The sequence below is a fragment of the Poecile atricapillus genome, chromosome Z (genome assembly GCF_030490865.1).
Source record: "Poecile atricapillus isolate bPoeAtr1 chromosome Z, bPoeAtr1.hap1, whole genome shotgun sequence".
NCBI classification, from domain to species: domain Eukaryota; kingdom Metazoa; phylum Chordata; class Aves; order Passeriformes; family Paridae; genus Poecile; species Poecile atricapillus.
In genome coordinates, this window is record NC_081289.1 from 128,027,017 (window position 1) to 128,041,338 (window position 14,322).

The 14,322-nt window shown below is 40.0% G+C and overlaps 1 protein-coding gene across 4 annotated transcripts in view; it reads right to left on the reverse strand.

The window, feature by feature from the left end:
- Positions 1 to 13,403, reverse strand: part of GPBP1 (GC-rich promoter binding protein 1) — a 35,654-nt gene extending 22,251 nt beyond the window's left edge. The window contains exons 1-3 of one of the 4 annotated variants that reach the window (XM_058826481.1): positions 13,078 to 13,403; positions 11,578 to 12,638; positions 10,706 to 10,773 (exon numbers count right to left, since the gene is read on the reverse strand). The gene's annotated coding sequence lies outside the window, so the exon portion shown is untranslated. Of the gene's footprint in view, positions 1 to 4,818; positions 5,199 to 10,705; positions 10,774 to 11,577; positions 12,639 to 12,737; positions 12,896 to 13,077 lie in introns of those variants that run through there. The other 3 variants (XM_058826482.1, XM_058826479.1, XM_058826483.1) reach the window with 3 other exon arrangements.
- Between the last annotated feature and the right edge of the window lie 919 nt (positions 13,404 to 14,322).

Here is a 14,322-nt window from a genome sequence, read left to right on the forward strand (position 1 = left end):
ACACAAACACTGTTCAGTAACACTAATAAAGTAGCTGATGTATCCCCAGCATTAATAGAGCTATCAGAAGTAAACTTCGTGAGGTAAACACCACAGATTCAAAATCAATTCCAGGGCTTTCAGAAACTCTCCTGGCAACAAAAGAGCAGGTAAAAAATTTATCATTAATGTTTAAGCCACCATTCCCTATTAGCACAGATCTGCCATTTCTCAATCTAACTGTATCAAAAGCTAACTTGGCTCAGGCTCTCAGCTGCTTAAGCAAAGCTGCACCATTCTAGAAAGGTAAGAGAAATATACTGAAAAGTGCTATCCTCATACTATTAGCACTCAAATATACATCTGCCTTTAGTCAGACTGGTCAAACTATTGTCTCATCTCAGCAATAGCCTCTTGTGACCAATTCAAATAATGTGTAGTGACCTTAGCGACCTCAGTAAAAAAAGTCTTCCGTAGCCCATAAATTTAGATAAAATTAACATGTTGCTGTGTTGTGAATAATAGAATAGTTAAGAGCAAAGAAAGAAATCCTACTCTTAAGTTTTACATCCTGAGGGAGGGATCTCAAAGAAGTCTAAAGAATTTTGCTTTACGTAACATGCAGTAATTAATCCAACATTCAATTAAACAAAATTTAATTCTATAGTTTTGTGAAGTATTATCTTCAATAACAAGGAAGTGACTGCCAAGGAATAACGAACAGCTGGTTCCGGATGATGTATAGTGAAGATATTTGTCATAAATATTCCTCAGTCATCTACTTCAAGCCACATTCGCAGCTGAAATAAGAGCACTGCACCAAATAAACTCAACCAACACACAGAAAAGGCTGGACTGGGCTTTTTTTTATTAGTGAGTCAATAAGGTTCTTTTGAAGCCTTCTTTGGTGAGAAACTATTTCTCAACAGTTGTACAACAGCAGGAAACCCCCATATTCTAAAGAAATTTGTGTTATCTGCATAGCATCTAGGAAAAATTGATGTACTGTCTCCAGTTTACAAAAATAAGTAACATGCTGTGAAATGGGAATCTGAAAGCAACTGCATCAATCAGGAGTCAAGACTTCTGGGAAACGCTAAGAATCAACACCTAGGGTCAACACCCAAATCTGCAAAAAAACCCAAAAATGAAGCTAAAAACAAGTACCATTGGTTTATCTTGTACTTACCAAATTAAATGAAGAAATCAAACATTAAAGACTATAATCAATTTTCCTAACACTACTACATTTTTCCTTTTTAAATTCCCATAGAACAAGTGAAATCACACCTAAGAATAACAGCATAGGAATTCAAGATTTTACTTGGTGCAATAACAAACTATTTCAGTGATCAGGGACACGAAAAGTCTAAGGAAACTACCTGGCTTACTTTGCCTCACAAAATGAAGACATAAGATGCATTTAAAAAGTGGTTATGAACACCTGAAGGAGAAAAATTCAGCAAGAAAGGAGATGTGTTAATCCAAAATACCACCAGAATCACAAGGCAATCAATCACAGTATATTGAAGCTGGACAGACATACGAACCTGAAGACTACAGGAACAATATTCTGAAACAGCTTTAAGGCTTAGATAAATATTTGAACCGGTAGTTTTCTATTACACTTCTAAATCCGACCCTAATAATTGTAACTAAAGAGTTTAACATGCAGGATGATGCATTATACAAAGAAAACACTGTAAAAGCTAATTCACTTTTTCCCTATTTTCAGTGCTAACCACTCAAGAGTGATATCTCTCCAGCAACTTTTTTCTCTCCCCTGCTATTTGAAATCAATACAGTTTAAAAAACTAACATTTAAGCACAAAAAAAGAAATATTGCAACCAAAATGTAAGTAAAATTCTGGTTTTTTTCCTGCAATAACACAAACAAAATTCAGTATGACACAAAAGCAGAAAACACCCTTCTATTCATGAACTTTCAGACTATCCTGCTGTCGCCCTGAAAACTCAGCTTCTGAGCTTGCTGACATGGTTTTCTAAAGACTTTCCCAGGACAGTAACTGTAAACATAGATATGTGTACATTCTTTCTGTTACACGTCTTGTGATGGGCATCTCTCATGGCCAGTGCAGTTGGAAAAATGTTATCCTGACCATCCAATCCCTGGCCATGGTCAAAAACTTGTAAATCCTGGGAGGAAAAATAAATTTTCTCTTCCTTCCACTACACCTCAATCTGTATCCATGTGACCTATTCGTATCCAGCGGCAACATCCTGCTTTCAGATTACTTTAGCAAAATGCTTCCTCAAACTTCACCTTAATATTAAACTTTTCACCTTATCTGCAACCATTAATTCACTATTATTGGGACAAGCAAACTTACTAACATTTAAGTTTCATTTGCAAAGCTTGTCCATAAACTAAAACCTCCACCACTCAGTTCTCACATAAAACAAGGGCATGAAATACACAGAACAAGGACATCCAGATAAACAAATTAGCTGAAATAGTGTTACAGAGTACATCTTGGCGTTAACAACCACTATTTGTCACATTTTAATAAAGTTATGTAGCTTCTTGCAGTAAGAATTAATTTATTTTAATACTTGGTTTTTTTCTCATCTATTTATTTTTTGGGGGAGAGAGGGTGACAACAGGCAGAAAAAAATGCTTGCTCATTCTCACACCATTTGTGCTAAATTTGGGACTGCTACCACCACAGTCATGTTAGTCATGGATTTCATGCCCTTCACTCTTGGGCAATTTCACCGAGCAGGCAGACTGACAGTACATGGCAGTACTTTCCAACCACTAGTGAAGCCCAAGAGCACCACAGGCTAAGCACAGTGCAGAACCCCAGCAAGCATCTGTCACTCCAGAGTGACAGAAATTGTTTCTCTGTGTAGCACAAAAAAATGGGAATACACTGCAGTCACATAGACTCAGAACAGGGTAATTGCAGAGCCACTACAGACAGAATCGTGTGTATGTACCACCTGACTTAAATGCAGCACTAGTCCAGGAAGCACTTGTGCTGCCAAACACTATGAAAAAGACGTATAAGACATGAAGACAGAACTAGACTATATTTTCCCCATGCCAGGGAACTATAAAACACTGGAAACAGCACAGACAAAGCTTTAAAATAAATAAAACTAAAATGAAAAATAAAATAAACTAAAAACCAAGCTAAACTAAAAATAAATTAAAAATAAACTAAAAATAAAATTAAAAATTAAAATAAATATTTTTTTTAAAAAATTAAATAGGAAAGTTTCTAGCTCAAACTCTGGAAAATTTACAGTATCATGTCTTCTGCGCTGCTTCTGACAACATAGTAGAATAGCAAATTCCTTTACAGAAGTATTTAATCTGGCCTTAAATGCATCATGAAAACAAAGCCTACTGAAGTCTGGAATCAACTGATTACACAGAAACATAATTCACCTGATCAATCATGGTCCCTTTTAAAGACAATCCTTTACCCAGAATTTCTTCTAGTTTTAATTGTGTTCATCAAACCTTTACAGTGTTAAAAAAAAAATCCCTCTAAAATTTACACAACACTAAAAATAGCCATAGAACATATCTGGAAGGAACTGGATACTCTGTAGGAATTGGAAAAGTGACTGTTGTGAGAACTGAGCTGGAGGCAATCTCTGAACTGTCTGCGTAAGTGGACATGAGAGACTACAGACGGCAGGGCAAAAGAAATCACCTTCTGAAATATTGCAAGATGGCTGGGCAGAGAAAGCAGATGTAATCAAAACATTTGGGATTTCAGCTATCTCGTACCTACAGTCTCTAGTCCCATCAATAGTATTAACAAAACTAAACTCTTCCTCATCATTTGCACCTCCACACAATTCCACATGCAGAGTTTAATGGCTTATTAATTTTAAATTTGGAAAGGACCTTCTGAAAAATTAAAGTATAACATCCAGAGATAACTCTGAAAGACTAATGGCCAACTTATACTTTCCTAAACTTCAAGACTAATAGCCAACTTTTACTTCCCTAGAACTTTAAACCAAGTATCAGCCTATGCCCATTGGACAGATACTGCAGTCTCTTTATCATCTTTGTGGTCCTTTACTGAACTATCTCCACCAAATCTCACACTTTCTTGGATCAGAGAGCCTGTAACAATGTTACACATCCTGGAAAGGTGACACAGTGCTCTACATGTGGCTTCACCAAGGCTGAACACAAGACAAAACTGAACTCCCCTCCACCTGCTGGCACCACTCTTCCTAATGTTGCCCAAAGAGATTTTCATTTTACTCATTAGGAGGACACATTGCTGGCTCATGGCTGGCTTGCTGTTCAACAGGACCCCCAGGTCCTTCTCCGCAGCTGGCATATGCAGCTGGCATTCCAGAAAATTCACACTTTCCCTGTGCCTCATGAGGGTCCTCTATCCACATTCTTCCACACAACAGAACAAACATCAAGTGTATATATGAGCCAGTTCACCCTATCTTATATTATTTGTAAACTTGCTGAGTGTTAACTCTGCCCCACTGTCCAGGACTTTAATGAAGATGGTCAATAGCAGGGGCTCCTATACTGAAGTCTGGGGTACCGGCTTCTTCCGAATGCCTTTGTGCTACTGATCACATCCCTGAGGACTTGTGCCTCATCATTCAGATAGCTCTGGATACACCTCATTGCTCACTTCTCCACATACCGGGCACCTTTTCCACAACCATGCCATAGAACACAATGTCAAAAGCCTTACTGAGGTCAAGACAAACACCATCCATTGCTCTCTGTTCATCTGCCAAGCTAGTCACCTCATTGTAAAGGGTTATTAGCTTGCTGAAGTGTGATTTCCCCTTCATAAAGCCATTTTGACTGCTCTCACTCACCTTCCTGTCCTTCACATGTTTGGAAACATTTTTCCAGGATCAGCTGGTGTACAACCTTCCCATGAACTGAAGCGACGCTGACTGGCCTGTAGTTCCCTGGATTCTCCTTCTCATCTCTCCTGACGACAAAATTAATATTTGCTCTCTTCTCTTACTCAAGAGCCCCTCCCAATGACCATTAGACCTCTCAAAGATAATAAGGAATGGCTTTGAAGTAACATCAGCACCCATGGAAGAATGGAACACTTATCATGGATCCCTCTGCACCCATGGAAGCATCCTGTCAAGCCCCATGGACTTACAAGTTATTTAAGTGTTCCCTAACCTGATTCTTTCTTCACTGCGGGTGGAGAAAGAAAGCACAGCAGAACTTAAAGATGACAAGTACATGAGACCAGAGAAGGTCCCCACCCAATTCTAAAGGTGTTGTTTAACTTGTCTAACCAGTATTCAGCTGGCAGGGACTGTCCTACTGGTATTGAACATATGCAACCTCAGGGAAGTCTCTTCCAGTGAACAAAATAAAAGTATTTCTCTAGTTCAGAAACTTGTCTTCAATACTTAAAATAGATTTCATTGCTATAGACAAGATACATTTGGTAACACTCTCTCCTGAACGGTGAGAATAAACAAAAACAGCTTTGCTTTTTCATAATGTTCTAACATGAAGAAACAGATAGAATACCTGCCATTATATAGTGCCATTACTATAATATGAAAAAAACAGGCAAATAATATAGTAAAATAGCCAAAACTACATTTTAAAAATTTAATCTACTGAAAGTGGTGTGCCTTTGGAATGTATTTACTATGGTATATCTACATCCTATTTAAATGGAGCTGACCAAATTTTGTAGGAAGAGCAAATTTTAAAGTAAAGACAAAATTGGGAAAAAACAGAAACAAAAACGAAACAACCCTATCAGATGAACCCATCACCAGAAGACAAGGAAAACCAATGAAAAAGAGTTCTGTATTTTCAGGTTCTATACTTACGCTTTGTCTCTGTGTAGTCTGTATCATTTCACAGAAAACAGTTTCTGTGACACTTGGGAACTTGAGAGATTGTAAGAAGACCATTAAAATAAAAGGCAATATAAACTCCAACAGCTAGGAATACTTGAAGCTTGTGAATCGAATTTCAAATTTAGTAACAATGGGGGGAGGGGAGGAAACGTTCAAGCCGTGAATTCACAAAATTAAAAAAGATATACAAATTTCTTGATTTGATCTCCCCGAAGATCAGTTCAGAAATTTAGTCAATTGATTTGAGAAAACTTTGAACAGAATAAATGTTAAAAGCACTGAGATGATGTACACATTTATATTTTCCAAGGGAATCTCAAATTAGTACATATGCATATCTAAGTGGCACGTTCCTATGAGCTTTTATTTAATGCCTCACAGATTATTATTATTACAGTAAGTACAGCACACCACAAATTACATAGGAGACCGCTTAACTCCACTTTCCAAGTACACACATCTGACAAACCACCCTGACTTTGTCAATGTAGTTTTTAGCATTGTATTTATAAATGGGGTACAAGAAGGTTGCAAGCGGTGATAATCAAAGCACACTATAGTGTGGTTATGAGAGCACAGGAAAGAAAAGGTTGTACGCAGTGTCTCAATTTGCAACTAACTGCTTTGCTTCCTTGATAATGAGCTCCAGTATACATATCGAATTCTTATTTCATCAGAAAACAAACAAGAGCACACGTATGAATTTCAGAAGGTCCAACAAGGTAGTCAGAATACCGGCCCTTCAGTGTTCCCATCATAAGCCAGCTTCAAATTTTGGCTTCAACCCTTTATCATGAGCCAAAGGGAAACCACCAAGTATTAGTCTGAATTCGGCAAAGAAACTATGTGCACAAGACCCAGCCATCAGTCTACACACTCTTTTTTCGTATACAGAATCACTCAGGACATTTTCAAACTAAGCAGACCTTCAAAATAACCCACACCACCCATGTTTTTTACTTCTGACATGAAGTACATCTTCTGTCAAAAGAAAAATTTCCAAGTATTCTGGATCCTTCTCTGTTATCCTTCTCTGCTATCTCTAGTTAAGAGAAGCACTAATTTGAAATCAAGCTGCTAAATGTAAGGTCTAAACAATACTTCTATTTAAAATCTCTAAATCTCAATTTTCATTCCCCTTTTGAAGACACAGTTTATTAGATATCTTCCTTACTATTCTGTAACTCATGTAGTTCCAACAAATCAAAATAAGCTGATTTCAAGTTATTTTGCTATCCAAAATGTGCATGTTAATAAAACAGAAAATATTCAAACCCTTACACAAGCCTTACGAGTTTTCAAAACTAGAAGCATTTCTACTGATCACAAATTGCTACAAAAGCATGACAAACACTTCAATTGAAGATTCTTCTTTCCTTCCTCTGTTTAAATGAACAGCCACAACAACAGAGTAAGTTTACATCTTTACAGTCAAACTTTTAACACTCTGAAGGGAAAGAGTGTCATGTCACCCCTTGTGGCATTTCAATGAAAAACTATTTTTAAAAAAGATTAGGTTTGGTAATTCTCTAAAGTGTTTTGGTTCTCTAAAATTTATTGCCTAAGATTCATTTAATAGAAAGGAAAGGGAGCTGAACTTTTGAAGGTCTCTCCCACCAGTTAAACAAAAACTTCTGAAACAGTTCAACAGCAGCCTCTTATTTGTCAATCATGCTACTGCATAGCAAGCAAAATCTCATGTCCCCACCATCCAATACAGAACTGTCCTCATATATATTCTACCACTGGACAATATAGAAGAACAAAAGAAGATATCCATAAAATTTATAATTTACCTTCTTGCTTCATGTTTTAAAAAGAAGTGTAAGATCTAAGGTTTCCTGCAGAGCACTAAGGAAGGAACAAGGTCCTCTGTTAGATCTGAACATTTACTCTTAGGTATGAAGAGTATACAGAATCAAAACATAGTTTTTTAACCAATGAAATTAATTTTAACAAATTAAACCAAATACAATGTTTAGGACAGCCACAGACTTAACACTTATCTTTACAGAGACTTAGCAAAAATATAGAAAACTCAAAAAAAAAATCACCATCATCTAAGTCTTTCAGATAACAAAACAATGACTATTTAACTTTTTGTTTTTGCATCATACCAAAATGTAGATTTAAAAAAAAAAAAAGTGAAGTATTTCATAACATGAAATAATTTCACATTTGAAGGTAAACAAAAGCCAGGTTTCTCCTACTTGAGGGTCTAACACACTTTTGTGTGTAATGATTCCACTACATGGTACATGACCATTTAGCAAAAGTGTGATAGATGCTCATTTCTTGCCCTTTAACAAGATTCAAATTCAAAAGCTGAAGTGTGAGTTCAATTACATCACTGTAATTGAACTAATCACTAGTCAGCGTATGCTGTGTAGGAAATTCACCAGGAATACTTTTGCACTTTTGGAATTATCACAAGGAAGAAATAGCAGTTGAAAAAGCAACTTCCTCAGATGTTATTCATGAACTGTCACTGTAACAGTTTAATCCACATATGGTAAACAGAATAACCTCATTAGAAGGGAGGACAAAATAAAAGCAGCACAAAGTACATTGACTTGTATAACACTAAATATCTGCACAATTTCACTCAGTCATTTTACCACTGTAATTCTGTTTCAACTTTGCTGCAAGATTAAAGGGTACTTATTCTCAAAAGCTTCCACCAACGGTTTTTTCACATACTAAAGCAACCTGCACCATTCTAAAGAATTAGCCAGTAAAAATGTACCCATTTTATGAACCTACCAGAATAAACACATCAGTAAAAGACAACCTGCTGACAGTTATCCCACTACAGAAGCTCTGTTTACATCAAGGCTTAAAGTATAAGCTCTTGGAAGCAAGGACATTCTCTTCATAGATATCTGTAAAGCATTTAACAGCACATTGTAAGCACTTTGAAAACAAAAATCTAGGGAAGAAATTAAAGTGGACCAGCATGCTTGGCATTCTCTCCTCAGTTGGTATGAATTTTCTTTAGGGTACAAGGGCACAGCTGTAAAACATTCCTGAATCCTCGTCAAACACATATGCACACAGATAAGAAAAAAATACACTTCCTTAGAACCCCTGATGATAAGGGGGTAACATATATATCTTAAACACCAATAGCTGGATGTCTGCAGAGCCAGCTGGTGGTAAATGGGATGTGGCTGGAGAAGGGGCCACACAGAGGTAGGACAGCACTCTTCTGGGACAAACAGCCTCATTCTAGTCCATGGAGACACAACAAACAAAAGACAGCACCAGCAAAGAAGCAGGCATGAACTTTTGACCAAAGGCCAATGCAGTAGGGGCATGAGACCACCAGGGACCCCTGCAAAAACCCTCCAAGCCATTTCCAGAAAGGCCTCAAAGAATGGACCATGCAAGACAACTGATCTACATAGAAAATTAAAACCTTACCTTCAGGGCAAGGAAACTATCTGTAAAAAGGTACACCACCAAGCCCTGGCTGCACACCCCAGGATATCCCATAAGCCAAACCAACCAGATCTAGTGATCTCTCTCTTTCTTTCTTTCTTTCTTTCTCACTCTCCCTCTCCTTAATTAATCTCTTCCCTTCTACCCTGTCCCTACAATGTAAGCTGTGTGCTTATATAGTAGGCCAGGGACTGACATTCCCATTTCAATGCCAAGTGTGCAATTTATGTATAAAACCTGGTGATTTTTTTGTGAACCCTCCAACTTTTGTTGTCCCTTTCAACTATACACAAGCATTCATGAATCTTGGGTGCTTCCTTCCCCTTAAGTGACACTACAACTTCCCAAGCGTAAGTACTGTGAAAGGAATAAAAAAATTACCCTACCAGGAAACAGAGAGGCTTAAAGATTTAATTAATTAATTAATTTAATTAAGCTAAAAAGCAAACTCCTCAAAACTTCCAGGAAAGTCTAGAAAAAGACATCACCAAAAATAGTAGGTGGAAGACGTAGCTCCTTGATTTCAGTAAGAGTGTCTTGAAAAGAAATAAAACTATCTCACAGCATTGAAAATTAATAGCTTGGAAAAACAAGCAATGCATCACTTTTTCTAGAAGTTAAGAAGTGAATATTTCTATTACTCTCAAGAGCATACAACAGACAACAACCAAATGAAATGGCCACTCCCACCTGAACTCTCCATCTACCAAATGCTTTCAAAAAAAACATATTCATGCAAGTAAAGGAATATAAAAGATCACTCTTTTCTATTGGTTTGGTTCCTTAACAAGTGGCTCAGGTCACTAAATACCAGTCACACCTAGACTCAATACAGAAGAGCCACAAGCCATACCCAGAGATTACAGAAACAGCACCCATTCATGTTCCAAAGTTTCCATATTTTCAAAGCAACAAAACTGAAACAGAAGTGAAAATAACAAAACAGTAAGACCATCCAAAGCAGAAAACTGAAGCTGGTTCAACCTTTCACGACAATACTGACAACACACAGGTAAGCACTTTAGTGAGACCGAGAATTTACAAAATATATGTAGATGCAAGTCTTTCATTAGTAGTCAAAATAGCAAGCTACAGGAGCTAAGATACACTGCATTAATTTTTAAATTGTTTCACGTGCTTAACTACACTTTTACTACAAGGTTTTTTAACACAAGCAATCTTCCCAAACATTTTTGCACTATCCTCAGAGAAAACCTTTTTTCATTAGTTCACTACTACTAATACTTTAGAATCGTAGAAGCTCTCAAAAATATTTTAAAGAGTGACAACTGAAGTAAATATATAACCTCTACCAGATGCTCAGTTTAAAGTCTACCCAATAATACTTTAATCATTTAAAGCCTTATGAATCATCAGGGTGGGGTAGGGGATAGAAAACTTCAGTAAAATTACCACTGACTTTTGAATTAAGTTGCTCTGTCCATCTTAATTTTCTTTCAGGCAGTAGCAGTTCAGTTGAATGCAAACCTACGAAAAATTATTACAAACACATCAATGCCAAAATTAAAAAATATTTAATCACTGTGGGATAAAGGAAACTACAATACATCTAAAAATAACAAGGAAGATAAGCCAATTCCCACTATATTTAATTTTGAATTATTCCAAGGAAACAGACCTTTTTTTGAAGAGCTATACTTGCAGACCAGGCAGACTAATTCATTCCCATTACAGAACAGAAAAATACACTTAAGTCAATCCTAAAACATCAACTCAGAAAAAATCTAGCCTGCATAGACAGTAAAATAACTTTCAGTAAAAAAACCTCTGGCTTTCATAAGTCACAAAGACTAGTGGGAAGAAAAAAAACCAAAAGAGTAAAAAACCCCCTATATCACTACTACCTTGATGCTGCAAACACATATAACACAAAACGAAGGACTGACACATGCAAGCTATCCAGAAGACGTGGTCAAAAGAATGCAACATTCACTGCTGAGATTACAACATTAATACGAAGGCTAAATTCCTTATGGATTTAGTCCAGATATAGCTACATTTTAATCTCACATAAAAATCACACTCTTACCTACACATTTCTCCTTGTACCTATACTCTTAAAATACTTAAGGAATTATTCTATTAATTATAAAAGCCAGGGAGTAAAAATTAACAAGCTTCAACATCCAACATTTAAAAAAAAAACTAAAAAAACAAACAAACAAAAAACAACCCAAAAAAATCTAAATAGTAAAAAATGCTGGATTAACTGTTCTACTGATAAAATTTTTTTTCAAGTGTAAATTGATTTATGAACACTACAAAACTTACCTAATCCAAGAGGACCACACAAGGTGGTAGTACTGCGTGATCTATATTTTTCCAGTTTGTTTTCCTTGAGATAATATACCGAGTTCCCGTTGATGCTACATTCGTAGCAGTTTGACATAGATTTGACCTCACAGAAATCAGCTACCCATCCCTCTCGCTTACAAATCCTGCAAGGCCATTTACAAAGTCTGCCAATGTCTGTCTTAAAAACCTTTTATTTTCTCTGACAGGTTCTTCCCTTGTCTATTCCATGTAGATTCCACTATACGCAGCATGAGCTCCAAGTGAAATAAATACACGTTTTATTCCACCAACTTTGAGGCCAAAAACCCAAATTTCACACGTGAAATTTCATGTGAACTGTAGAACATTTCCTACCTTCCGGTAGCAAAGGCATTTGTAAACAGTTACCTGGATACCTCCATACTGCCTATTGACAAGAATATTTTTTAACAAAAATATTAAATAAAATACAAAACAAAAAAAGATAAACAAACATCTGTTAAAGTCTTCATCTATAAAATCAGTCTCACTGCAAAATGAGAGAAGACAATGTCAGAAAATCGAAAAAAATTAAATAAGGGGGAAAAAAATCTGCCATGAAACTTTTCAGCAATGTTTCCTCAGTGACTCAGGCCACATTTAACCTGGAGCCAGTTAACATAACTGGTTATTCCTCTAACTCAGAAAGAATCTTGCCAAGAAGAAAAACTGCATGTAAAAAGAGGAAAGCACTTTATTTTGGCAGCTGAAGTATTCAGAACTTCATACATTTAGCTATGTATCCATGCCATGTGGACAAAAGAATCCAAGGGTTATGTTCTCGACACTGCTAGAAGAAAAAACCTTGCGACTTCCTCAATTGTCTTCTCAGATGTCTACTGATTGTTTCAGAGGCCTTTTCAGGACGAAGCACGCACAGGTAATCCCAGAAAAGTGTCCGATATTTCTTCCCGTTCACAGTAAGCCACTGCTGCAGGTCAGTGTCCACCTTTTTTCTTCTCTGCCAGCTGAAGCAAAAGGCTGCAAACATCCAGGACTGACTCTGTCGTTCAAGCCACCTACGGTAAAAAGAACCAGAAAAAACAGTTTTCCCTTATGAAATCTGGACTAGCGTCCAGGCTTCATAAGATAACACAGAAGAAAGAAAACCCAGAAACCTTAATCTGGAGAACACAAACAAACAGAAACCTGGATCCTAAAGAGCAAACACGGATGCAGTCAGACAGCCGAGCCCGAGAGCGGAAGCCTCGGTTACACCTCCACTCACGGCCCGGAGAGGGCGGCAGGGCTGTGTGACGGCGGGCGCAGCCTATCAGCGAAAACCTCCTCCTGCTTCTCAATCCCGAGAGAAGCACAGAGTGCGGGGAGCTGGGGGAACGGCGAGTGGGGGCTGGGTGGAAAGAGGCGGGGGAAAAACAGGGAAAGAAAGGGTCATTTCTCGTTTTATTGGGAAAGCTGAACAGATCTGCAGAAGGCACCCGGGCGGGAAGCGCTGACCTGGGCAAGGGACATTTGCTGGAGGGGCGGCGGGAGCCGCCGGGGGAGCCCCGGCGCGTCGCGGGGCATGCTTCCTTTCCCGGGGTGTGGGGACAGAGCCCGCTCCCGGGGTGTGCGGACACACAGACTGCCCGCTGCGGGGTGCGCAGGTACACAGAACCCCGGCCCTCGGGGTGCACGACCTCCGGCTGCGGCTCCGCCGGATATTCCTCTGCCCTCCCGCGGGCCGTTCCCCCGGCCGTCCCCGAGGGCGGTCCGGGCAGCACGGCGGAGGAAGGAGAGTGGCAGCCCGGCTGCTCTGTGACTGCTCTGTGTCTGCTCTGCGTCCGGTCCGCGCCCGTTCCCGGGGGTGTCCCGGGGTGTCCCGAGTTACTCCCTCAAACCCCGCGCGCGCACGCGCCCCGCGCGCTCGCCTCGCTCTCTCAAAATGGCGCCTCTCCGCTCCGCAGTGCTCCCCACGCGCGCGCGCGCAGGCGTAAGCTTCGCGAGCATCTTCGCGCGGGAGCCCGGGGAGGAGCGGGAGGGGCTCCCCGGTACCGCCCCCGCCGTGACGTCACGGGAACAATCCCGAACGTTCCGGGGGGGACCGGGAATCCCCAGAGCGCGCCCCGCCCTCGTGGCGGGAGTCCCCGGCGCCGCCGTAATTAACCGTGCAGCGGCGCACGCGGAACGAGCTTCGCGGCGGTATTGGCACGGGGCACTCAAACCGAGACGTGGGCTCGTGCCGCGGGTCGGTCGGACCGGCCGGCGGGCGCCGCGGGACCTCCGCTGGAAGGTCCGTACGCCGCGTATACGGGCGGGAGCGGCCGCCCAGCGCAGCCATAGATGAGCCTGGTGTGCGCCGGTGAGATCCCCGCCGTGAGGGAGCGGGGTGCAGCGGGCACCGGGAAGCGCAGGTCCCTTCGCCGTGCCCGGCGCTGCGGACAGAGCGGGCGCTCCGCAGCGCCGAGCGCCAACCGCACCCGAGGCACGATTTAATCGCGGCGCCGGTGGGCCCGAGGCCATTAAAAGCCAATAACCACCATCAACAAAACAAAATATCAGCATCTTCGCTAAATCGACAGTTACGGCTTCGGTGTACAAGCGCACGAGTGGAAACACCCTGGAGGTCCGCGCAGTTGTGCCGTGCATGCGGTTTTGAGAGAAAAGTGATGGGTAGATTCTTACAGCCTGGGATCTAAATCAGACGTTTGTAATTTTGAAATCCTTTTTACCAAACCTGTTTTTTCAATTAACTAGGTAAAA